At 41.8% G+C, this 26,904-nt stretch overlaps 1 protein-coding gene and 2 long non-coding RNA genes across 5 annotated transcripts in view; all 3 read left to right on the top strand.

The window, feature by feature from the left end:
- The window catches only part of CNTNAP2 (contactin associated protein 2), a 2,051,986-nt gene that overhangs the window by 374,197 nt on the left and 1,650,885 nt on the right, over window positions 1-26,904 (top strand). The gene's annotated exons all lie outside the window — the stretch shown is intronic.
- LOC144583529 (uncharacterized) lies at window positions 11,467-13,611 on the top strand. Its single transcript, XR_013537350.1, has 2 exons — window positions 11,467-11,584; window positions 13,454-13,611. It is a non-coding gene; the product is annotated as an uncharacterized LOC144583529 (long non-coding RNA).
- Window positions 16,568-16,793, top strand: LOC140708214 (uncharacterized). The gene is made up of 2 exons (XR_012088406.2): window positions 16,568-16,653; window positions 16,700-16,793. It is a non-coding gene; the product is annotated as an uncharacterized LOC140708214 (long non-coding RNA).

Genomic DNA, 26,904 nt, shown 5'->3' with positions numbered 1-26,904 from the left:
AGTTGCCTCATTGCAGGAAGAAGCTAATAGTGAACAGTTATCAGAACTGAGGAAAATTCAGTTAGCCCAGGCACATGAATTTCAAATGAAAAAACTAGAAAAGGAGGAAAGAATAGAAAGGGAAAGGATTGCCCTAGAAAAAGAGGAAAGAGAAAGAGAGAGACAAAGACAATTTGAACTGGAGAAGATGGAAAGGGAGGCTGAGAGAGAGAGAATTGCCTTAGAGAAAGAGAAAATGGCATTTGAGATAAGAAGAATGGAATTACTGAACCAGAACAATAATAATAATAGGGAAAATGAGGAGAGCCAGTTATCAAAATCAGATTTGAAGAAATTTCCTACATATAAACAGGGGGATTGTCCTGAAAACTTCCTTAAAATCTTTGAACGAAGTTGTGCTGATTTTTCTGTGAGGGAAACAGAGAAAATGATAATTTTGAGGTCTCTCCTGAGTGGAAAAATGGCTGATGTGTATGCTGATATGCCAGTTGAGCTCAGTAAAGATTATTCAGAGTTCAAAAAAATGGTTTTCAATCGTTTTGGCATTAATTCAGAACATCTTAGGCAGAAGTTCAGAAAACTTACTAAAAGATCAGATGAATCTTATACCCAACTTGGTTTTAACTTAGAAAAGTGTTTAGATCGGTGGCTTGAACAGGAGAATGTAAAAACTTTTCAGGAATTGAAAAATGTTGTGGGCCTGGAGCAGTTTTATTCCTTACTCCATGGGGAACTTAAATTTTTAGTTCAAGAACGGAAACCAACGGACGTTAGAAACGCTGCACAAATAGCTGATTTTATTTCTCAAATAAGTGGTCCTAGTTGTTATGAGGGGAGAGGTGTGAGGAAAACATGGGACCCAAAGTTCTCTAAGGAACAAGCACAGAGACAGAATAAAGTAGGCGGCCATTTTAGTGAAAAGCCCTCAGAACAGGGCCAGCACAGTAAACAAGTTTTGGAGGGAAAAGAGAAACTTGAAAGATCTGATGGGAAAAGCTCATGGGGGAGAGAATCTGCTTCATTTGCAAAAAGAAAGGCCACATTGCTGCACAATGTTTTAATACAAGGCAAAATAAAGAAATTCCACCTCAGAAAGTTAATGTAAAAGAAGCAAAGGCTGTATTCTGTGTTCAGAGTAAACCTCAGGCTTCTTCTATGGAAAGTTCTGTTACCATGGAAACCCAGGCAGAGGCAGTTAGGAGCTCTGAATTGGATACATTGAAGGAGCTGCCTCTCGCTGAAGTTGTCCACTGTTATTACATAGAGACTAATTCTCAGTTATTGGAATCTGCTGGGGACAGAATAAAGATTTTTGAAAATAACTATACTGCTTTGAGAGACACTTGTTCTCAAATTTCTATTTGCCACTCAGACATAGTACCACAAAGTTGTATGATTGCTGGCCAGACTCTATCTGTGAAAGGGATTGGTTCAGAACTAGTTTCATTACCTGTAGCTGATATGAAAATTGAATATCAAGGTTGGAAGGGATTTTGGAGAGTGGGGGTGTCTTCTGAGATTCCTACCCCTTTTCTTATTGGTAATGACTTAACAAAGCATGTCAAGAGTGCCCTGGTGGTAACACGTTCACAATCAGTACAAAGTGAAGCCAGTAATGAGACTGACTCTCAAGAGCCAGAGAAATTTGTACCCCAACCTGAGGCATTCTCAGTTGAAATACCTCAGAAAAGCCTCTTTGTCAAGGAACAAACAGCTGACCCCACCTTAAAAGACTGTTTTGGAAAGGTGACTGATAAAGATTTATCACCTGAGTGCCCTGAACATTTTATTATTAAGGGTGGTTTACTTTATAAGGAAAAACTGAATAATATTTCAAAAGGGGGGCCTGAAGTTAAGAGACAGCTGGTGGTGCCTGAGAAATATCGCCCTATGATTCTGGAAAAGGGACATGCAGACATTTTCTCAGCTCATATGGGGATAAACAAGACCAAACAAAGAATAGCCCAAAACTTTTACTGGCCTGATATGGGTAAACATATTAAGAGTTTCTGTCAAAGGTGCCATATTTGTCAGAGACAGGGCTCTAACTGTGATAAGACTAGAGCAAAGCTATGCCCATTACCAGTGATTTCAACTCCTTTTACACGTCTAGGGGTGGATATCATAGGTCCAATGCCCAACGCCACTAAGCGGGGGAACAGATTTATTTTAACTATAGTAGACCATGCAACGAGATATCCGGAAGCGATCCCATTACGTAATATAGAGACCCAGACTGTAGCAGAAGCCTTAGTAAATTACATGAGTAGGATGGGTTTTCCTTCTGAGATAATCACAGATTTAGGAACCTCTTTTACATCCAGACTAATGAAGAGGTTATGGCAAATTTGTGGGATCAAACACCTGGAAACCTCCCCTTATCACCCAGAAAGCAACGGGTTAACAGAAAGATTTAATGGAACTCTTATAAGAATGATCAGAGCATATTTACAAGAGAATCCAAATAACTGGGACCAAAAGTTACAGCTGCTCCTTTATGCATATAGATCAGTACCCCAGGAGAGCACTGGTTTCAGTCCCTTTGAATTATTATTTGGAAGGCAAGTGAGGGGACCGCTAGATTTGATCAAGCAAAATTGGGAGCAATGCTTTGAAGATGATCCACAAAACGTGGTAGCCTATATTGACTCCCTAATGAATTGCCTAAAGCGGAATATGGATTTAGCTGTGGAAAATTTAACCACTAAAAAGGCCAAACAGAAGCAATGGTATGACCGAAAGGCAAGAGAACGTCAGTTCAACCCAGGAGATGATGTTCTCAGGCTGAAGCCCATAAAAGGGAACAAATTACAACTTAAATGGGATGGTCCTTACAGAGTGGTAGAGAAAATGAGTGACCTCAATTATATTATTGAGGACGAGGAAGGTTCAGGCAGGAGAGTTGTTCATATCAATGCCCTGAAGCCTTATTACAGAGAGACCAACCATGTGCTGTTTGCAATGAAAGCCGCTGGCAAGGAGGAGCCTGAATTACCCTTTTGGGAAGGGAGAGGGCAGCAAAAATATAATCCACAGGATGTGCAGATCAGCCCTACCCTATCCACTGAACAACATAATAGTCTTTTAGCACTAGTGACAAGATATCGTGAAGTGTTCTCAAGCAAACCTGGTGTTGCCAAGGGAGTGTTACACAAGATTGACACAGGGAATGCTTCCCCTCAATCTGTAACTCCATATAGAGTAACAGGGCCATATGTAGAGAAAGTTAGGAAGGAACTGGATGAAATGCTAAAGGATCAGATTATTGTACCTTCTTCTAGTGCTTGGTCAGCCCTGATAGTTTTGGTGGACAAGCCGGACGGCAGTGTGAGGTTCTGCGTAGATTACAGAAAGCTAAACGCAGTAACCAAACCTGATGCATATCCTATGCCCAGGCTTGATGACCTTATAGAAACCATTGGGGGGTGTAGGTACATTTCTTGCTTGGACCTAATTAAAGGTTTTTGGCAAGTGAGAATTGATCCTAAGGACCAAGAGAAGACCACGTTTTGTAGTCCATTTGGCCTGTTTGAATTTCGAGTCCTTAGTTTTGGCTTGCGAAATTCACCAGCAACATTTCAAAGGCTCATGGACCATACTCTGAAAGGGCTTAGTGACTTCACAGTAGCTTATATCGATGACATAGGGGTCTTTAGCAACACCTGGCAAGATCACCTACATCATCTAGAATTAGTGCTACAAAGATTGAAAGATGCTGGCTTAACTGTTAAAGCTAGTAAGTGTCAGCTAGGTAACTCAGAGATGAAGTACCTAGGTCACATAGTGGGAGGAGGCCTAATCAAACCTTTAGAGGCCAAGGTAGAAGCAATCCTGAATTGGCCCAGACCTACCACTAAAAAGAAAGTGAGGTCCTTTTTAGGTCTGGCAGGGTATTACAGAAAGTTTATACCCGGTTTCAGTGAGATTGCTGCACCTTTATCAGACCTGACAAAGAAGCAGAGCAGCAACAGCGTTTCCTGGTCGGAAAAGTGCGAGATGGCGTTTGGACGGCTGAAAGATGCTCTAACCAACCATCCAGTGCTGCATGCTCCTGACTTCAACAGAGAGTTCATCATCTACACGGATGTGTCTAATGCCGGTGTGGGAGCGGTACTGTGCCAACAGGATGACAGCGGAGACCAACATCCAGTGGCGTACCTGAGCAAGAAGTTGCTTCCCAGGGAGAAGAATCTTTCTACCATCGAGAAAGAATGTTTGGCGATCATCTTCGTGATCCGGAAGTTAAAGGCTTACGTCTGGGGTCGACATTTTACCTTGTGCACCGATCACTCACCTCTGTCATGGTTACGGACTATGAAATCACAGAACAGTAAACTGATGAGGTGGGCGCTTCTTTTGCAGGACTATGATTTCGAGGTTAAGGTGGTCAGAGGGACTATAAACTGTGTGGCTGACGCCTTATCCAGAAGACCGGAAGACGACATCTAAAGAACTTATGGACTCTGTACATGGTATATGGCAATGTAAAATGTTTGGACAGTTATGTGTTGTGTTATGATAAATGTTATGCATTGCATGTTTTTATTTACCTGTATGGCGGAAGTGTAAGTATATTTGAATAATGTAGTTGTATTAAACTGTGTTGATAAATGTAATGCTTGATGTTGGTTGCAGTTGTTTTGGGGAAAAAGCACCTTAGCTTTCCCCCACAAAACAACTTATTAAAGGGGGAAGGTATGTGACGTGTGCCATGACGTCACCTGCCTGTCTTGGCTAAGGCTGGAGTTTCCTAGCCTATGGCAGGGCAGGAGGTGGGTCTTAAAGGGGTGGAGTTTTTGTATATAAGGGGGGTGTGCAAAGAGGGAAAAGGTTCTTGGGGGAATTAGAGAGTTGGGGAGAGTGAGAGAGGGCTTGAAGGAAGATCTGTAGACAGGGTTAGATATAGGTTAGGTAATTGAGTAATTGAGTGTCAAGTAACAAAGAACTGTGCAGGGTTAAGGTCTGAAAAATATAGTGTGACAAGTGATTCTTTTACTCAGTGATTTCCTTTTTATTTTTTGTATTCAATAAATCATCATTTTTATTTTGAAATCCATACTAAGTCTGAAGTGTCAGGTTTATGTGTGGTTGGTGGCAGCGAAGTGTGTATGTGTGTGTGAAGGATCGTGACCTGTCATCTCTTGTGGTGACGTAGGAGGAGGTGGCAGTCGCGACAGCCCTGAACTTATACCTTAACCCCCCACATCCGTTAAATGTGTCTTAAATTTTAGATTGCAAGCCTGACAGGAAGGACCTATATTGTAAGCAATTCTGGGAGTTTTTTTCCTCTCTTCCCTAAAAGCCAAGGTTTAAGTAGTACCCCCTTCATGGATTGCTGCCTTTTCATGGTGAAGGGGCTTGAGTAATTCAGAGAAGCTATGGGCTATGCCGTGCAGGGACACCCAAGACGGACAGGTCATAGTGGAGAGTTCTGACTAAACGCAACCCACCTGGAGCAGGAACTGGCAAGCCACTCCAGTATCTTTGCCAAGAAAACTCCATTGATAGAAACAAAAGGGTAAAAGATATGACACTGGAAGATGAGCCCCTCAGGTTGGAAGACATCCAACATGCTACTGAGGAAGAGCGGAGGACAAAGACAAGTAGCTCCAGAGGTAATGAAGTGGTTGAGCCAAAGCCAAAAGGATGCTCAGCTGCGGACATGCCTGGAAGTGAAAGGAAAGTCCAGTGTTGAAAAAAAATATACTGCATAGGAACCTGGAATGTAAGATCTATGAACCTTGGTAAGCTGGATGTGGTCAAACAGGAGATGCCAATAATATTGACATTCTGGGCATCAGTGAACTAAAATGGACGGGAATGGGCAAATTCAATTCAGACGATTATTATATCTACTAGAATCCCATAGAAGAAATGGAGTAGCCCTCATACTCAACAAAAGAGTGGGAAAAGCTGTACTGGGATACTATCTCAAAAATGATAGAATGATTTAAATACGCATCCAAGGCAGACCTTTCAACATCACAGTAATCCAAGTTTATGCACCAACCATCAATGCTGAAGAGGCTGAAATTGACCAATTAATTCTATGAAGACTTACAACACCTTCCAGAACTGACACCAAAGAAAGATGTTCTTGTCATTATAGGGGACTGGAATGCTAAAGTAGGGAGTCAAAAGGAACAACAGGAAAGTTTGGTCTTGGAGTTCAAAACGAACCACGGCAAAGGCTAATAGAGTTTTGGCAAGTGAACAAGCTGGTCATCACAAACACTCTTTTCCAACAATACAAGAGGCGACTCTATACGTAGACATCATCACAAACACTCTTTTCCAACAATACAAGAGGCGACTCTATACGTAGACATCACCAGATGGGCAATACTGTAATCAGATTGACTGTTCTCTGCAGCCAAAGATGGAGAAGTTCTATACAGTCAGAAAAAACAAGACCTGGAGCTGATTGTGGCTCTGATCATCAGCTTTTAATAGAAAAAATCAAGTTTAAACTGCAGAAAGTAGGAAAAACCACTATGCTAGTTAGGTATAATCTAAACCAAATCCCTTATGAATACACAGTGAAAGTGTAGAACAGATTTCAGGAACTAGATTTGGTGGACAGAGTGCCTAAAGAACTTTGGATAGAGGCTCGTAACATTGCACAGGAGGCAATGGCAAAAACCATCCCAAAGAAAAGGAAATGCAAGAAAGCAAAGTGGCTGTCTAACAAGGCCTTACAAATAGCAGAAAAGAGAAGGGAAACAAAATGCAAGGGAGATAGAGAAAGCTACAAAAAACTGAATGCAGACTTCCAAAGAAAAGCAAGGAGAGATGAGAGGCCCTTCTTAAATGAATAGTGCAAAGAAATAGAGGAAAATAATAGAAAGGGAAAAACCAGAGAACTGTTCAAAAAATTGGAGATATTAAAGGAACATTTTGTGCAAAAATGGACATGATAAAGGACAAGAATGGTAGTGAACTAACAGAAGCAGAAGACATCAAGAAGAGATGGCAAGAATACACAGAGGAATTATACCAGAAAGCTCTGTATGTCCAAGACAACCCAGATAGTGTGGTTGCTGACCTTGAGCCAGACATCCTGTGAAGTCAAGTAGGCCTTAGAAAGCATGGCTAACAACAAGGCCACTGGAGGTGATGCATGCCAGTTGAACTATTTAAAATCTTAAAAGTTGATGTTGTTAAGGCACTACATTCAATATGCCAGCAAGTTTGGAAAACTCAACAGTGGCCAGAGGATTGGAAAAGGTCGGACTACATCCCAATCCCAAAGAAGGGCAGTGCCAAAGAATGTTCCAACTACCGTACAATTGCACTCATTTCCCACGCTAGCAAGGTTATGCTCAAAATCCTACAAGGTAGGCTTCAGCAGTATGTGGACTGAGAACTCCCAGAAGTACAAGCTGGATTTCGAAGGGGCAGAGGAACTCAAGACCAAATTGCTAACATGTGCTGGATTATGGAGAAAGCCAGAGAGTTCCAGAAAACATCTACTTCTGCTTCATTGACTATGCAAATGACTACGCAAATAGTTTGCTGGACCGTAGCAAACTATGGCAAGTCCTTAAAGAAATGGGAGTGCCTGACCACCTTATATATCTCCTGAGAAATCTATATGTGGGACAGGAAGCAACAGTTAGAACTGGATATGGGACAACTGATTGGTTCAAAATTGGGAAAGGAGTACGACAAGGCTGTATATTGTCTCACTGCTTATTTAACTTATATGCAGAATATATCATGCGAAAGGCCGGGCTGGAGGAATCTGAAGCTGGAATTAAGACTGCCGGAAGAAATATCAACAACCTCAGATATACAGATGATACCACTCTGATGCCAGAAAGTGATGAGGAATTAAAGAACCTCCTAATGAGGGTGAAAGAGGAGAGTGCAAAAAATGTTCTGAAGCTCAACATCAAAAAAACTAAAAACATGGCCACTGGTCCCATCACCTCCTCGCAAACACAAGGGTAAGATATGGAGGCAGTGACAGATTTTACTTTCTTGGGTTCCGTGGTGACAGCAGCCCCGAAATTAAAAGACACCTGCTTCTTGGGTGGAAAGCACTTACCACCTTTTGAGGTGTTTGATTCCATTGCCGCACTGCTCTAAAATTTACGAAGTTTTTCTTGATATTCAATGGAAATCTGGCTTATTATAACTTGAGCCAATTGTTGCATGTCCTGCACTCAAGGATGACTAAAGACAGATCCTTCCCCTCCTCTGCCTTTCGAGTCTTAGAAAATTGCTATCACTTTTCTGATAGTGATAGCACTCAGTCTTCTTTTCTCATGGGTAAACATGCTGAGTTCTTCCAGTCTTTCCTTATAAGGCTTGTTTTCCAGTTCCCTGATCATCCTTGTTGCCTTTCTCTGAACATGTTCCAATTTGTTGGCATCTTTCTTGAAGTGAGGTGTTCAGAAATGGACACAGTACTCGAGATGAGGCCTAACCAGTGTCAAATAGAGGGGAACGAGTACCTCATGGGATTTGGAGATTATGCTTCTCTTAAAGCAGCCTAAAAGAGCATTTGCTTTTTTTTGTAGACACTTCACATCATTGGCTCATATCCAGGTTCTTTCTTTCTCCAAACCTTTATTGGCATAAATACAGCTGGGATTACTAACAATAAACACAACGGGTTATAACTTGGAAGTTAATTTGAGAATCTCAAGCAGAAAAATAGCAACAGCTTCAGTGATACGGGAGGAAGAATCATTCAGAAAAATCTCAGGGGTGTTCGACAGGGAAGATAACCAGGGTTCTAGTAGTGCCTTACGAATGGAGAAATGAACTGGGCAGGAAAACAGTATATGATCAAGTGTATCCGGAACCAAATGGCAGAACAGGCATAATCGGTCCTCTTTAGGAATATTTGCAAATCGACCGGCATGGTTCGCTGAGGGAAAAATGTTAAATCGGGCTAACATAAATGCTCTTCTTGACCTGGGGTTGATAAGTGAAGAAAAATAATTTGGATGACAACCAAGTGAAGGGAAAAGACCAAAAGAGAGCGGGGAACAGGTAGGATTCAGTTTGGCTGCAAGAACCTCAAACTCATGCTGCCAGAGTTTAGATTTAATAAGGGCATGAGCCTGTTGAATTCCTAAATCATTTAGGGATTCTAGATTCAAATCAAGGGATTGAAGTTTAATCTCAATCAACTTCAGCCACTTGGAAAGAAAATTGTCTCTGAGTAGATCGTATAGTAAGGAATTGGGCTTGGAGTTTAAATGTAAACGAAGCCAATATTTAAATGTGGTGGACCAAGCAAGGGTAGAAGGGAGATGGGTACCTAATTCCAAAACTAAAGTTGAAAGACGAATCATGTTGGGGACTCCTAAGATTTTCCTGAAAAAGGCAGCTGCCAAAGTGTCAACATCATGATCTATGGCCTCGATCCAAATAGGAGCTCCATATAGTAAGTGGGAAAGCAATTTAGTCCGAAAAATAAGCAACGCTGCAGGCACAAATTGATTGCCAGATGAGTAGTGAAATTTTGAGATGGCATTAAGATGGAGACTAGAGGAAGATAGAACCAATTTTTTGTGGGGGCGCCAACTGAGTTTATGATGCAGAGTGATACCTAAATATTTAAAGGTTAAAACCTGCTGAAAGGTTTGTGCTCCGATTGTCCAGGGAGATAGTGATACGGAGTTGGAAAAGTTAATTATTTTAGTCTTGTCAGCATTTATAACCAGATCATTAGCTGAACAAAAAGTTTGAAATTTAGATAGGGTACGACGGAGACCAGCTTTTGTTAAAGATAATAGGACTGCGTCGTCCGCGTACAAAAGCACAGAAATTGGGGAACCATTAAGAGAGGGTGCAGCATTAGTAGAAGCAGAAAGAGAGGAAGGCAGGTCCGCTAAAAATAAATTAAAAAGTAATGGGGCTAAGACACATCCCTGCCGAACACCTTTGTCAACTAATAATTGGTCAGAGAGCTCATAGGAATTTGGCAGCCGAATCTGACATATATTGGAGGAGTGGAGACGCCTAAGCAAAAAAAGCAATCGGGGTTCAATACCCCAGTTGTTAAGTTTATCCCACAGTAAATTCCTATTAACTGAGTCAAAGGCTCCTCGTAGATCAACGAAGGCGGCAAAAAGTCTAGCTTTGTGATAGATTGAGTATTTTTCGGCAAGATGATACAAAAGCAGAACATGATCCAAAGTCGAGGCTTCAGAGCGGAAGCCTATCTGTTCCTTCCCAGGGAGGTTTTTAGAAGAGGCCCAAGCTGATAGTTTTGATAAGAGAAATTTAGAATAAAGTTTGCCTATATGAGACAATAGGCTGATTGGGCGATAGTTACTAGGGAGAGAAGGGTCGCCCTTTTTGAAGATTGGTATCAGAATAGAGGATAGCCAAGAATCCGGAAATACACCGGAGTGATTTACTATGGTGAATAATTTAGCAAGCAGATGGGACCACCAAAGAGGATTGTTAGACAAAATCTCTGAGATAACATGATCAGGCCCTGGGGATTTACCAGGTTTAAGGGTGGAAATTAACTCTAGTACCTCATCAGAGGTAACCGGGGGCCAATCTGGGAAGTTTTGAGAGGAAATGATAGAGTGATGGGGAGAACACGAGGAGGAGAAGATTTTAGAAAAATGGGTAACCCAAGAATCAGAGGGTATTGGAGAGTACGGAGAGAGAGCATAAGATAAGTTTGTACGGGAAACAAGGGACCAAAAAACCTTAAAATTCCGGGAAAGAATGGCTTGCAGCAGATTGGTCCATTTACGTTGGGCGTATAGATGTTGTTTCATATCCAGAAGGGTGGTACAAGACCTTCTGGCTTCAAAGTAAATTTTAAGAGCATTAGAGGAAGGGTAAGCTCAAATAGAATGAAAAAGGGATCTGACCTGTTTCTTTGCCAGCCAACAATCGGAGTCAAACCAAGAATTAGCTCGGTTGTGGGAAGAAGACCGATAAGGCCTACTAAGAGCTTGAACCAAGGAGGCCAAGAGACAGTCATAAGTATCTATAGCCTGGGGGGTAGAGTTGGTTGAACCTATAATATTAATGAGGTCAATAGTCTCTGGCGATTGTGACCATGATGAAAAGTCAGTGTCAGTTTGAGGGGACCATTTAAGGCGTGGTATGGGGCTGGGAGGGAGGGGAGTAGTAGGAGGGGGACGGACTGGGAGATTTAAGGATAGTCGGAGAGGCAGGTGGTCACTGTCAGTTCGTGTTTCAACAAAGAAATCAGATATAAATGGAAGGAGAATAGGGGAGGCAAGGGCATAATCGATTACACTGGGGCCCTTGACAGAAAAATGAGTATAACCCCCAGGAATGTCTCTCCCCACAGTTCCATTTAATATAACAACTTGAAGACTGAGACTAAGGTTGGCTAACAAAGCAGCATAAGCATTGATAGATTGATCTTTAGAGGATCTTGCAAGGTTGAACCAAGGAGGGGTTGATGTTTCAAGATCCCACTTCAAATGGCTAGCCAGTTTGATGTTATTGGGTCCTATTCTGGTATTTAGATCACCCATAAGAAGAACAGAGGCTGTGGAGTGAGTCCTTAAATGGAGATTTGCAAGATTCTCAATCTCGGTCCAGTAATTATTCGGGGAAGGAGCAGAAGGCGGTATGTATAGATTGAAAAGTAAAATAGTAAATTTATTACACTGCAATAACAGAATCTGAATATAATTGGAATGGGAAGGGATAGAGGATAGTGTAAACAGGGAAGAGGATTGAAAAAGACAACATAGTCCAGCTGCAGGGCGACCCTTAGGGTTAAGTTTGATAGCGGGTATATGAAACGTAGAGAAACCCGGGATAAACGGAGGTGTTAATGACCAGGTTTCTTGTAGAATAATAATATCATAGCCGGATAGAAAACTGGTTAAATCCTTATCTAGGGCTTTTCTCTGCCACCCAGAAATATTCCAGGAGAGGAATTTAATATGAGAAGGGGAATTAGGGGGCAACTGAGAAGTATCATCCAGTCAAGAAGAGGCTGGAGGTCTAGGATTAAGGGTGGATGGTATAGGAAAGGGGGGGGAACAATCAGGTTGGAGGCGAGGGGAAGTTATCTGGGGTTGGCTGGGACTGGATTGTGGTGAGGAAATTGAGGGCATAGTATGACAAATACCTAAGGAGGAGGAACAATTTGAATCCCTACAGGGTTTTGTGCTATTAAATGTAAGTTTGGGATTAACTAAATCAAACTTTAAAGGGGGAGGATCTTGAGTAAGAGCATCAACCAGGAGAAAAGCGTCAGGTGTTACACTACGTTTGATTAAACAAATTGGGGATAGCGGGATAACAGAAGAGGGCTTGGAAGAGTTGGTAGCTATAAAATTACAATCAGAAATGTCCAGTTGTTTGGGAAGGTCAACATCAGGTTGTGGATCCTGGGAGGTTCCTGAGGATGTCGTGGGTAGATTCATAATGTTATCAGAGGGGAAATTTTGGAGAGGCAATGATTGTATTTTAGGCGAGTTGGGAAGTACTCCTGAAGTCTTCTGGAAGGGAGTTGGGATCAAGATGGAGTTCTGCAGGGGGTCCAGGGGCAAATCAAGAGGATTGGTAGAACTCTTGCAACATGAGGTCCGGGCAACTGAAGAAACTTGCAAAGAAGCATGCAAAGGCAATGTAGATATAAGAGGTCTAATTGGAATAACATCTTTAAAAAAGCGATGGGGAGTAACTCCCCAGGTACGTAGAAATTGTGCAGATGCAAACAAAAGTCCCGGGACAAGGTGAGAGTCAAACTTCAAAAGTACTCTACTCTCAACATGAGACTTAGATAATAATTCAATGTTGACCAGATCAATCTTCCGAATAGGCATTCTGAGAAGAGCAGCAAGGTGTCTCTTGGCCAATATAATTCTGTTCCAGCACGGGTAGCTTGCAGAATTGCCAGAAGGACGCACTGTGATGACAGCCACGTGTGGATCGTAGACTAATTGAGTGGCTGGCTGCATGGAAGTCCGTTGAGTAGCATTATCTGGCGAGGGATAATGAAAAGCAAATTGATGAAAGTCAGAAGGAATATCTTTCAGACTTATGGGAGGATTAACCGATATCTGGGGGTGTGTGTGGCAGAGCTCCCTCACAGCAGCCGTGAGGCAAGTAAGCTGCGTAAAAATGCGAGAAACCGTCTGGTAAGTCAACAGTGAATGGTGTTTCAAAAGTTCAAGGGTATCACAGTCCAAGGATTCATCCGCACAGGAATTCTCATTAGGCTTCTGCGTTGAGGACTTAATTGGAGAAGAGGAATGTTCTGGAAACGCCCCGTCCGAGGAACACTCATTCACAGGCAAGGGTGGTTTATTAGACACTGGGGGCTGAGACGAAAAAAAGGACTCCAGCCTCGACTGTTTGAACAAAGGCAGCAATCTTGCAGAATTAGGGCTAGGTGGCGAAAGAAGTCTCTTGGATTTCCCCATGGCAGTAGGCAGTTGAATAAGGGGGCAGGGTGAGAGTAACACACACACTCTCTTCTCAGAGGAGTAATGGCGTCAGGAGGAGTCTTTTCAGCTGGAAGCTGTATCAACAACGCCGTAGGAACAGATGCATTGGCAGGCCACCAAACAAAATAACCAGACAACAAGTGACTCCCCAGCTGATAAATAGAATTTGCAGGGAGAGAAAGTGGCAACTCAAGGAGAGAGGAAAAAGCAAAAGGATTACCGGAGCTCCGATTCCAGCTGCAGTCGGCTCGGACTCTCCCTCCCCATATCCAGGTTATGATCTATGATAATTGCAAGATCCTTCTCACTTGCAGTATTGCTGAGCCCATTATAATGCATTTGGTTTCTTTTTCTGAGGTGCAGTACTTTGCACTTATCCCTGCTGAATTTCATTCTGTTGTTTTCAGCACAGTGCTCCAGCCTATCCAGATCATTTTGAATTTTGTTTCTGTCTTTCAGGGTATAAGCTACTCCATCCAATTTTGTGTCACCTGTAAATTTGATTAGCATTCCCATTAGCCCCTAATCCAGGTCTTTAATAAAAATGTTGAAGAGCACAGGGCCCAGGACTTGTTACCTCCTCACAGTTTGAGAAGGAGCCATTAATCATAATCCTCTGAGTACAATTCTGTAGCCAACTGTCTATCCACCTGACAATTTTTCTATTCAGCCCACACCTAGTTAGCTTGCTAATCAGAATCTCATGGGGTGCTTTCTCAAAAGCTTTCCTGAAGTCAATATATATGATGTCTGCATCATTTCCTCTGTCTATCAAGGAGGTTACCCAATCAAAAAATTAGTCTAGCAGGATTTGTTCTTGACAAATCCAGATTGGCTTCTGGTTATTACTGCTTTGTTTTCTAGGTGTTTGCAAAGTGACTACTTCATAATCCGTTCCAGAATTTCCCCTGGGATTGATGTCAGGCTGACTGGGCTGCAGTTCCCAGGTTCCTCTTTTTTGCCCTTTTTGAAGAAAGGGACAACATTAGCCCTCATCCAATCCTCTGGCACCTCACCCGTTTCCCATGATTTCAAGAAAATAATGGGCAGTGGTTCTGAGAGTTCTTCAGCTAGTTCCTTTAATACTCTTGGATGCAGTTCATCCAGCCCTGAGTATTTCAACTCATTCAAGACAATGAGGTATTCCTTGACAATTTGTTTATCAATTTCCAGCTGCAACCTTGTCCACCCACCTATCTGAACTTCACAATTGTCTGGAGCATGATAGTCTGTCCTTTGGGAAAACATTGAGGTAAAATAGGAATTGAGCACTTCTGCCTTTTCTTTGTCTTCTGTTATCATTTTTCCATCTCCATTGAGTAGCTGAGCCACTTTTTCTTTGTTTTTACTACACATACCTGAAGAATGCTTTTTTGTTGTTGTTGTTCTTTTTAGTTTCTCTAGGTAGTAGTCCATCTTCCAGGGAGCTTAGCCTATGGTCCAAAAAACCAAATCCCTCACTTCAACACCACCTTCATAGCCAGTCATTCAGAACAACTCATAGTTTCTCTGGGTTGTCATACAGAGGAGGGGCAGGATCTGTTCTCAATCATAAAGAACCATAGTGCAGGAAACATAATAATAATCTAAAAGCTACAGAAAGAGATTTAGGCTGAAAATCAGGTGAAACTGTATAATTGTTAGAGTATGACAATGGAGCCATTCGCTTTGGGATGTGGTGAGTGTCCCTGTGCTGGAGGCATTCAAGAGAAAATTGGTCAGATCTGCTTTTATTTTTGTTCCTGCATTGAGCAGAGGATTAAACTGAGAGGCCTTATTGGCCCTTCCAAATCAATTATTATATGATTCTAGGATTCTAAAACAAAGGGGTCCTGATTAGATTATATACACATTAGGATGTACATCCAATTTATATCCATGGTTACTGATCCATCAAGTGATGCACACAGAAAAGCTTGTTTATTTTTGTGGATCTTCTTAGTTGGATTGTGTCTCCAAAGCTCACAAATACTTATAACAATTTATAATTCAGCATGGATAAGTCACAGACTTATTTCATATAGTGTATGTATAGTGTAATACAGTGGTGCCCTGAATTACGAACTTAACTGTTTCCGGAACTCCAGTTGTAACTCAAAATGGTTGTAAGTCGAAGCACCATTTCCCATAGGAATGCACTGAAATGCAATTAATCTGTTCTGGCTGAAGAAAAAAATCACGCACACACAAAAAATCACTGCAAGACCCATTGGAAACGTGATTGCTCCATTCCAGCTGAAGGGAGGGGAGAAAGAAAGAAAAGCAAACAAACTGTGCAAGACCCATCAGAAATGCAAAAAAAAAAAAAAAAGCAAAGCAGAAAGCAAACCATGCAAGACCCATTGGAAATGGGGGGAAAACACCAAAAAACAAACAAACCCTGAGGACCCATCACAGCATAGAAACATAATCCCACCACCCAGCCCAAAACTATGCTGGAAAACCCACACAGAATGGTTTTTAAAAAGCAGAAAGCAACACCTTACCTTACCAGGCAGTCCGAAGCCTCCTCCGATCGCACTCACTCTAACCGTTTGGGCAAAAGAGCTACAAAGAAGCAGCCTCTTTGCCTACCAACAGTTATCAACTTGAATTTCCCGCCTTTTCCCCCTGCCTTTTTCTGTGTGTAACTAGAAGCTCCGGTTGCAAGTTGAAGGAAAAGTTTGCAGCCGGAGCTGGTCATAACTTGAAATGGTCATATCTCGGGTGGTGGGGTCTAGAAATACTGGGCCAACTCCCTTTCTTCAATGTCATGGTCATATGCAAAACTGACATCCTATTGGGACACAAGGTCTACAGAGAACCCACCCACACAGACCGGTACCTACACAAAAACTCTAACCACCACCCACAGCAAAAAAAGAGGCATAATCGAAACACTGGTAGACCGTGCAAATCGGAACTGTGAAGCTCAGTTTCTCAGCACCGAACTCAACCATCTGAATTGGGCCCTAAAGGCAAATGGCTATTCCAAAAATGAAATCACAAGAGCCATCAAACAAACAAACAAACAAAAAGCATCAAACTGAAGAGGAAAAACAGTCACCCACAAATAAAGTATTTCTGCCATACATCAAAGGGATTATGGACCGCATGGGGAAACTTGAAAAAACACAACCTACAAACAGTATTCAAGCACACCACAAAAATACAACAAATGTTATGATCAGCAAAGGACAAAAGGGATCCCCTCACCACTGCAGGAGTATACCGAATAACTTGCAGTTGTGGCCAGGTATATATTGGAACCACAAAATGCAGCATCCACACCAGAATAAAAGAACATGAGAGACAGTGCAGACTAAAACAAACTGAAAAATTGGCAGTAGCTGAACATGCCTTAAAACAAACTGGACATGAAATTCTAATTCAAAATACTGAAGTACTGGACAATGCCAGCAATCATTATGATAGACTGCACAGGGAAGCAATTGAAATCTGCAAACACCAGCAGAGCTTCAACAAAAAAGAAGAAAATGTAAAACTCAACAAAGCCTGGCTCCCAGCACTGAAAAATACAGCCTGCAAAAGGTCAACGAACTCTACCCAGCTACAAGGACCAGTGATCACTGCACACAAAAGACCAGCTAACGACACCTTTCAATTACAGTGACAGATAATATCTCCCTCTTATCACAACAATACACCCACTACAAAAAACACGTTGATCACCACAATCATCCCATCTCCTGAAAAGGACAAAAGCTGTTCCAAAGCTATAAATACTCAACTATCCAAACAAACTGCACAGAGCACAGACAGAGTTCTGACTCCTGTCCTCTGAAGATGCCGGCCACAGAGACTGGTGAAACATTAAGAAGAACAACCTTCAGAACACGGCCAAAGAGCCTGAAAAACCCACAACCATCAGATCCCGGCTGTGAAAGCCTTCGAGAATACATATGTGATATTCCTGTTTTCAGAAGCTATTTTTCATCTGCTGCAAGATAGTTATATATTTAGGATAATTTTAGGCTGCCTTTCTTCAGGTGAGGGAACCAAAGTGAGTTTTGGTTTAAGTGAGCCAGTTTAAAAGATTAGTTTATCTATCTATACTGTATCTATTGCACACATTATTTGTAGTCACTGCAGTATTATACAGAGGAAATTGGCAGCAAGATCACAGAACCCCTTTATTGTTTTCATAGCTGTTATCCTTCACTGCCATAGGATCTTATTCCTGGCAGCATTATGACATCAGCCAGAAAGTAACGAAGTCAGGAGGATTGAAGGACAGTTGGAGCAAATGAGGCCTGAGAAGTGAAGCAAAGAAGATGGGAAGTTGTGCTGAGATAAATGTGTTTGTAATGAGTTGCCAAAAGCAATGGAAAGGAAAGGCAGTTTTGCAACACTCATGAATACGAACATGAAGGACGATAAGTAGTTTTAGATGAGAGATGTAAAATTCAGTCAAATTGATTTCATAGGAAATGTTAAGCATGTGCTTAAACATCAGCTAGAGAAATCAGAAAGAGTTACTACAGAACAGTCACATATATCTGTTCAGAAGTAAATTCCACAGAGTTCATTGCAGCTTATTCCAAGTAAATGGGTATAGGACTGCAGCCTCCCTCGTATCTTACTTTTATGGAGTACTCAGTTCAATCAAGACCTACTTGCACTTTATTCACATTCCAGTGGGGAAAGGTTGATCTCAATGGGAACTAAGTGCCATTCTTTCAGTGTGGATCCAATCTGCTATGATTTTTACTTAATGTATTGCCTGTAATTTCTACTGCTTGCTTAGGATAAAATGGAGCTCTATTCCTTCTTACTACTGAAAATAATTATCAGGCTAGTACTATACCTTTATAATAAACAAGCTAATTTGAATTAAAAAATCAAATCAAATCTTTTGTGAGAACTTGGTCTTTCGTTCTGTCAAGACATTTTAGAGCTCCTTGTACTTCACTGCATACATTTTAAGTGTCTCATAGTGTTGTAGAATGTGTTGCCTGACTTCATGTTACATACAAGTAGCCATTTATCATGTAATAAATGTAGTAACAAGGCATTATTGGAGATAATGCATTAAAGACAACTGTGTCAGCATGAACATATTTAAATAATGTTCAAGATAGATTTTATATGTTCAGCCATTGGTGTTCCCTGGAATGGAAGTAATGAATGTATTAATGGGAAAAGAAAGCCAATATCATTCCTTAGAAGTCTCTGCATAATCTAATTATAGAAAAGGGCTTAAAGGATAAATAAAATTAATGGCTTGAATAAGAATAAGAAATCTTGTTACAGCATAAGGTTAATGTTAGTACACCCCTTCTCTCTCCATTCCAATTAAAAGTAATAATTCAGGGAATTGCATTTTGGCAAACTTTCCAGACTAAATTCCAAGTTGTGAGTTGAGTCTGAGTCACTGGGGGGAAAAGGAGTCAAGTCCAAGTCGAGTCACCACTGTGACTTAAGTCTGACTTGACAGCGTGTCTCATGACTTGAGTCCCCATCTCTGACAAATTTAATATTGTTTTTGTTGCCAGAAATATCTATAAACTTTCATGCAGAAAGCTGTACTAACTCCAGTCATACCTGAGTCATAATGAGCTTCAAGGGGAAAATGTGTGGCCTTTGATGAGTGTGCATTTGTGGGTAGACATGGCAGAACAAACCAGTGAGTACAAGAATCAATGCAGTCCTCCTACCAGTTGGTCCGTTGCAAGGCACAACCCCCAGACATGAGGCTGATGCAGAACATATAGTTATGCAGGTAGCTAGTGTCCGGTTGTCAGGGTTAATGTAAGAAGGAAAGCCTGTATACTTGGCCTGAGGGAGAAACATTATAGCCTTTACAAATAATTTCAATTTAAAGAAATTGATGTAAATTTAGAAAAACGTATCTTTGTGACGTACATCAAGCATTTGTCTGAAACCTGTCTTCTTATTTTGTGTAGTGACTGCTACCATGTGTAGCAGTCACTGTTTCAGTATAACAGCTTGAAGAGGTGGTGTTTCTAAGCCTTCTAGAGCTCTTTCCAGTCAGCTTTATTAAGTTGTTCTATGCAGTGTCATAGCATCATCAAATTGCATCCTTGTCATATGCAATTTTTCAGTGCTGGTTTTTAGATTTACAACTAGCGGAGACAGCAGTTCACAAACTCATTATAACCTTCATCAGCACAGGAATAAGTTATATATGATTTATAACTTCTTGAACTCAGATGAAAATGCACCCATACAACTCATTTTACATTGCTTATCTCAGTAAGTATATGAAATATGTTTTACTTACAAAATGTACTTGAAAGTTTCACCTGGCATAAGAATGCCTGACTCACGATTTGGATTTCCCCCCGTTCATGAATAATAGTCACATTTTTGAATTCTCATGAGTTGTAGCACATATTCAGAGCCACTTGGAAATCCTTCTTGATTTGTTTCCTCTCTTTTGCTAGAAAATTAATACTGGGGTGAATCACAAAATATGTCTGGCTTACTGAATCAACCTATCAGAAAGTATTTTGGAATATTTCATTCTTTTTGACAATGTCCATATGGATATGCATATGAAAGTTCATAAAACTAAAGAAAGATTTTTATCTGCAGAGTGGGACTGCAGAATATAGGTTTTTGTCTGTGTTAGTTGCCCACAAGGTATGCACCAGGGGCTCAATAGACCTCCCAGTTTTGCTACTTGCATGGGCCTTATGCTGCTGCTTCCGGGTCTTTGATCAACACAAAAGCTCGTAAATTACAATGTAGGCACTCTGTTCCTTGAGTTCCTGCAATTGACACTGTGGACCTGCTATCTCTCTATTTCACTCTCCTCACTCATAGCTTTTGTGGGCATCAATACTGTGCAACTGCAACACATATACCAATCTTATATGTGCATATATCAACACATATACAGTTGGTTCACTCATTGATCCCGTGAGCTCAGGCACCATCTGGATATATGTTCTCAGGTTTTAAAGCCATACTTTCATTAGTGATTTATTTCAAAAGTTGGAAAGATTCATTGAAAAATGAAAAACACTCACACTGCTGTTTTCCCTGATTTGTCTCCCCACCTAAAAACACAAGGAAGCATGACAATGTCATGAGACTTGAACTTGTACCCTGAGACCTGACACCAACTTAGGAACTGGAACAGAAGCCACCTAGAGTGGTCGAAATGACTAGATAGGCGGGGTATAAATACAATAAATAAATTAAAAATAAATAAGTTCTGTTCTAATCTCTTTGTTTGCTTGAGGTATTGATATACTATCTTTTAGCTGGCTGACAAAGCAAATTCATATTGTTAGATTAATGAAAATCAATAAAAATTATGGAATAGAAATGGCAAGCGTCTCCTTTTTTAAAAAAATCTCTTTCTGTTCTTTCTTTCCTCACAAGCCAAGATGATTCTTCAGAAACCACTGTAGTCACAGCTGTGGAGAATCACAGGACGGGCCACCACTGGTGCAGCACTTTATGAAGCTATCTTTGTACTCCTCTCCTATCAAGGCAAAGAAATCTAAACCTTCAGCACTAGCCTTGGGAAAATAAGTATCTACTAAACATCTGACATCTGACAGGGCAGCAGAATTTTAGAGAGAAATGGTACGAGTAGCTGAGTAAGTGGTTTGCACACCTTATTTCTTGCCCATAGTCTTGTTCTGCCAGTCATTTTTCTTCCAAGCACATTGGAGAACAATGCTTGGGGAATATTTCATTACTGGCAAGAATAGATGAGTGCCCAATTTTGTCCATCACCTTTTTAGTCATTGAACAGAGATGCAAGTTCCCATACATATTTCATCAGATATTCAGATTGGTATCAATTCCCCTTTTCTTTGCTTGTTTCCACATGCAAGTCTTGTGCTGCTCCAAAGCAGACATATGACTAACATGCAAAGTTGCATGAAAAGCCATCTCTCCTTTTCCTTCTAACACTCTATACATGGCACTTATGTGCAACACAGAATTTTATCCAGCAAGGTGGTGCTACATTTTCTTTTTCACTTTTTCCCCTCAGGAGAACAATTCTTTTTCGCTTATTTCAAAGAATTTGTTTCATAACCTCCCATGAGCTGTTTCCTGTTTTTCACTGCAACTACTTTACCATGTAATATTTCTACATCATCACTTTAACCAATTTTCAATCTCTGTGGCTCCTTCTGCAAAATACAAAAATAAACACCCATATGCAGTATATATTTATAATGGGTGTAGCGAACAGCCCTGCCCTCACTTGACCATCACAGCTGAACAGTGGAGAAGGAGCCAATGAGGGGACGGAAGGCAGAGCCAAGGGGGGAGGGGGCTGGATATAAAGGCTGGTCAACTGTCTTTTGAGCAGAAAGAAAGGCAGAGTTGGAAAAGTGGAAAGAAGAACATAGACCTGAGTATAGGCAGATGGAGCTATACCTTAAGAAGAAATGGAAAATAGGTGATGGGGCTGAGGAAAAAGCTTTACAGCTCAAAGCTGAGGTGGAAACGTTTAATGATTCTGAAAGAAAGATAAAGCCCAAAATTGTTCAGGAACCAGGAGAAGGCGCGGATGTTATTTCACACATTCGAAACTCAAATTTTTCTGAGGTAAAAGTAGGAAGAAAAACCGGGGAAGACAGCAAAAAGGAGCCCAAGGTTTACTTCAAGAGCCAGCAGGCAAGTGGCGGCCATTTTGTAGGCAAGCCCACAGAACAGAGCCGGCCAAAATACAAGCATTGGGAAGGGAAGGGAGATAAGACCCTTAGCCCAGAACAGAGAAATTCCCGATCGTGTTTTGGTTGTGGACAGAAAGGCCATTTAATTTCACAATGTGATAAAGCCAGAGAAGGGGGTCGAAAAGCCAATTTACCCAAGCCTAAGTCAGTGTACAGCATGCAGCAAAACAAAGTTACCTCAGAGAACGGTGAAACAGTAACTCATAATACAAATGCAGCTAAGGCAGAGGATCAGGAGAGACAAGCAGAACAGCTGCCTATAGCTGAGATTGTCCATTGCTATCTTATAGAAACTAACCAAGAACTTTTTAAAAGTTCTGGGGACAGTATTTTCATAAATGAGACAAATTGTATGGCTCTGAAATACTCTTGCTCTCAAGTCACTTTGTGCCATCCAGACATAATCCCTCCAGAGAAATTACTGAAAGGTGAAAGCCTGACAGTTAAAGGGATAGGTACAGAACTAATTTCTATACCAGTGGCTGAGGTGCCTATAAGATATCAAGGGTGGAAAGGATTATGGAGAATAGGCGTAGCGGAGCGATTGCCTGCACCTTGTTTAATTGGGATCAATATCACTGAGCATGTCAAAAGTGTTTTAGTGCAGACTCGCGCCCAGCAGAAATAGGCAAAGCAGAGGATAAGGGTGAAAGTCATACAGAGCTGGTGGGAGGAGAGGATCCTACAGCTGAACTAATACCAATTATGATTCCACTAGAAGACACATTTAAAAGGGAACAAAGTACAGATCCCACGTTGGATCAAAGTTTTTAAAAAATTGGCAAAGGTCAGTTAACCCCTGAGAGTCCTGAAAGATTCTTCTTAGGAATAAAAATTTGTGCAGGGAGGCCTTTGTGAATCCCACAAAACCATTTGTGCAGGGAGGGGAGACTCACCTCACGCGAATGATTGTTCCTCATAGATCAAGTGGTGACAGAGGAGCAGGGGTACACGGGTATCATAGCAGCTCATATGGACATGACAAATACTAACCAAGAATTGGCTCAACACTTTTACTGCCTTGAAATGGAAGAGCAGTTAAAAGAATTTGGCCAGAGGTGTAAAGAGAGTCAAAGGCAAGGGGATTGCAGTGACAAAACCAATGCCGAGCTATGTCCTTTGTAAGCTTCTGCTGTCTCCGGGGAGATCAGGCAAGCCGGGAATAGAGAGATTCCAGAGATTAGTCAGTCCCTATGTGGCTAAGATGAGCCCAAACTCAGCCAGGCAAGTGCACTGAATCCGCTTCCTCAAGTCTACCCCCTTTGTTAAAGAAAACACAACACAAACCATGAGTTAGAACTCAGGTAATGTATGGGCTCTGGTAGCAAATACGTGGCCAATTATTTGGTAGCAAAATAATTATTCAGGCTATTCTGTTCAAGAGACCAAAACATGAGATCTTAAGCATTACTGTTTTTATTAAGTAATTATATTTCTAGTTAGAATTCAATTTATTGCAAAGTAAGGCATTTAGTAACATTTCCAACCAAGACATTAGAATACTCCACAAACTCCAGCTAAAAAAAATGAAACAAAGAAATGAATACTAAGCTATAGTAAAGGATGGCATAGCCCTCCTTCTCTTAAGGAAAACTACATTCTTATGTATCCAGGAATTCCATAGTCCATCAGGAACTGTAAAGTCCATTATAGTCCATCAGGTCCATGTTAGGAAAAAGGCTTCTAATCCATTATAAGGAAAAGGCTCCATTTCAGGAAAAAGAATCCATTTTAGAAAAAAGGCTCCTCTCTGTCTCAGCAAGTCTCCATTTTACAATTTATGACTCCATTACCCCCCTTCTCCTCCTTCTTCAGGATAACCAACCGGGAACAAGCAAAAAGTGTCTTGTCCCGCCCTAGTTTCACATGAGACTTTGCAGGTGTTATTATGTTAGTGGTAGAATTGTTATGACTACAAGAAGTTCTGCTCTTCGGCCATCCTAGCAACCAGATAAGGACTGAGAGCTAGGGAGTCAAAAACAGCATCTTGAAATTTCTTTCACAGACACAGACACTGATTCAAAATGGATGCCATTAAGACAATTTATATGACTACATAACCCATTCTAAGAAACACACTATAGCTTCAAAAACACATATCATTACATCCTTCACCTGTCTTTTTGAACTCGGTATAATGAATTGGTTTAGATATGGTTGAACCGTTGCCCAGAGTTACCCTGAGGGGAAACAAATTCAGTCTGAATAGCGTTGACGGTGCAACACGTTATCCCAAAGCAGTTCCCCTGAAAAATATTGAGGCTCAGAACGTTGTAGATGCTCTGCCCAGGCAATTGGGTAGCAGGAGGTTTGCTTCTGAGTTTGTCAAGTTTTTGGGAACCCATTTCCCTCCTAAGATGATGCAAGTAACCTCCCAAGTGAATGAGGGAGATTACATCAATCTGTTAGAAGGAAAGACAAGTAGGATAGCGGAACAGGGGAAAATAATCAAGCCCTTCTATGGGAGAGAAGACGTCGCCTTGCTAGCAGTGAAAGGAGCAGACAAGGAAAGACTCGAGCCCCACATTGAAGGAACTGTACATGGCCCGTAGTCTTTAAAAAGCACAAAATACTATAAAGGGCACCTCCCCTCCTGGACACTCTTTGCATGAACTACTGCAATCAGGAAGACGATATAGATCTATTAAAACAAGGCCAAATTGATTTTAAAACATTGCGTAATGTGAACTTGAGTGTTTTGTCAGGCCCAACCTGTAACAAGGTTCCTAATAATTTAGAATTGCTGGTGTGTTGCTGAGTATAATTTTGGAGTTCAGGATGAAGCTGTAGAAATCATGACTTAAAAAACATAACTACAAAAAATTCTCTTTGTTGATTGTGGTAGGAAACTGCCAAATAATAGAAGAAGCATTCAAAGACCCCTGACTTACAGTTAAATTGGACAGAAATAGTGTGCAGAACATCTGGCTGATGGCCTGGGATTATTAAAGAGAGGCTCTGTATACCTAAAAAATAAAAAACTGTTAGCTATATGTGTTGTGTTCATGAGGGTGGATAAAATACTGTCCTACCTAGCTGAACTATTGTGCGGGCATAAAAAGTTGCTATTGCTCCATCATTGAAAGAGCATTTCTTTCAAAACATTTTTTCAAAAAACAAGGGGAGTGGGGATTGAAAGGACAATTAAGAGGGCTGAAATAATGGAAGAGAACAGGGTGGGGAGAAGGGGCTGTGTAACATGTGCACACTTGAAATACACCTTCTCAGGATCATTAAGCAGTCCTGAAGTTTGAGCTAAAATATACATTTTAAGCTGTTACTTGAGGCAATTTTCCCCACCCTTTCCCAACCTAACACAGTGGTTCTTAACGTGGGCAATAATGCTCCCCAGGGGGCAATTTCATTTTTCAGGGGGCGGTAGAATGAAAAGGGGTGGTGTGGGGGCGGTGGAACAGAAGGGGGACGGTAGGGGGGCACTGGAGCGAGCCAAACCTGTGAAGGCGGCTGCAACCATGGTGCTGGCAGTGGATATGATGCCACCGCTGCCACCAGACGATGCAGCTCTTTCGGCCTGCCACGTCTCGCCTTTCTCCCTTAGGGGAGCACCGAGTGTGGATTGGGTAGAAGGAAAGGGTCTCTTGGGTCCCCGTCCTCGCACGGTGAAGCACTGGCTTGCACCTGGTGGGGAGGGAGAGACGAGCCCCATTTGTCCATCCTGCCTTCCTGCCCACCTTCCTGCCCGTTGCAAGGGAAGCGCAGAGAGAAACAGGTTGGATTGGGGTGGTGCATCAGGACTTCTAGGGACAGGGCTGGCTCAGGTCATCCTGGGTGGGTGGGAATTCAGCAGCTTTTCCAGCTTTTCTTGTTGTCCTGTTGTGGCTGGCTGGCTGTCAAGGGGGAAGAAAGTTGACCTGGCTGACTTTAAATGGCTTTGAGGGACATTGGACTTGAGATCTCCCCCTGTCTTCCATGTACACGGGTGTGATGTGCCTCTATGTGTAAATCCTCTGGGAGAGAAAGCTCTCAAATTGAACTGAGAGCACTGAGGGCAAAACCCATGGGGCTGTCATAGAGAGACTTAAGCAAATGCACTGTGGAAAGTAAGCCACTCCTCTTTCTTCCTGAACCCTGAGGATCCGTTCAGTGAAGGCGAAAAGGGCAGCATATCAGTGGCTTGAGTATAACAGTTTGCTTCAAGAAGGGGGTGGCAGGGGTGCTCCACAAGTTTAGACTACAACTCCCACAATCCCCTGCCCTTGGCCACCTTCCTGCCCATTGCAACGGAAGCACAGAAAGAAACTGGTCGGTTTGGGGTGGCGCACCATCTCTCATTGAGCTATCCAGCAGTTCAGTTGTTTATTGTTCTGTTGGGTACTTGGAAAGTTGTTTTTAAGGTAATTTGTTATGGATTTGTTGTAACCCGCCCCCCCAAAGTAATTTGTGTGAGTAAATGTTGCAAAGAGTGTTAGTTACTCATTACTTTCTGACTACTGTGAAGTGATTGGCATAAACCTTGAAAATTACTCTCAAAATCTTCTGAAAGCAAGCGCGCGCGGAGAGGCGTGGGCACGCCTTCGGAAGCCGCAGCGTTTTTGCTCCTTCAGCTCCGGGAGGCGCAGACAACAATGGGCCACGTGATTTTTGTGGCACGAACCAGCGCTATTTAAGGAAGCGCCGGTTTGGCGGAGAAGGCGCTTTCGCTTCTGCCACCCGCCCGCCCACCCTGTTTTCTAGTGTGTCCTAGGGTCGCCTGTTTTGGGGCCGGATAGGAATTTTTGCCCTCCATCCTGATTGGCTGGTGGATGGGGGGATTTTTCACCTATCCCACACTGGAAATGGGTGTTTTTTTATGGCTTTTG

This window comes from Pogona vitticeps, chromosome 6 (genome assembly GCF_051106095.1).
Source record: "Pogona vitticeps strain Pit_001003342236 chromosome 6, PviZW2.1, whole genome shotgun sequence".
NCBI lineage: Eukaryota > Metazoa > Chordata > Lepidosauria > Squamata > Agamidae > Pogona > Pogona vitticeps.
Note: the sequence above shows the minus strand (reverse complement) of the source record. Positions and strands in the feature narration are given on the sequence as shown.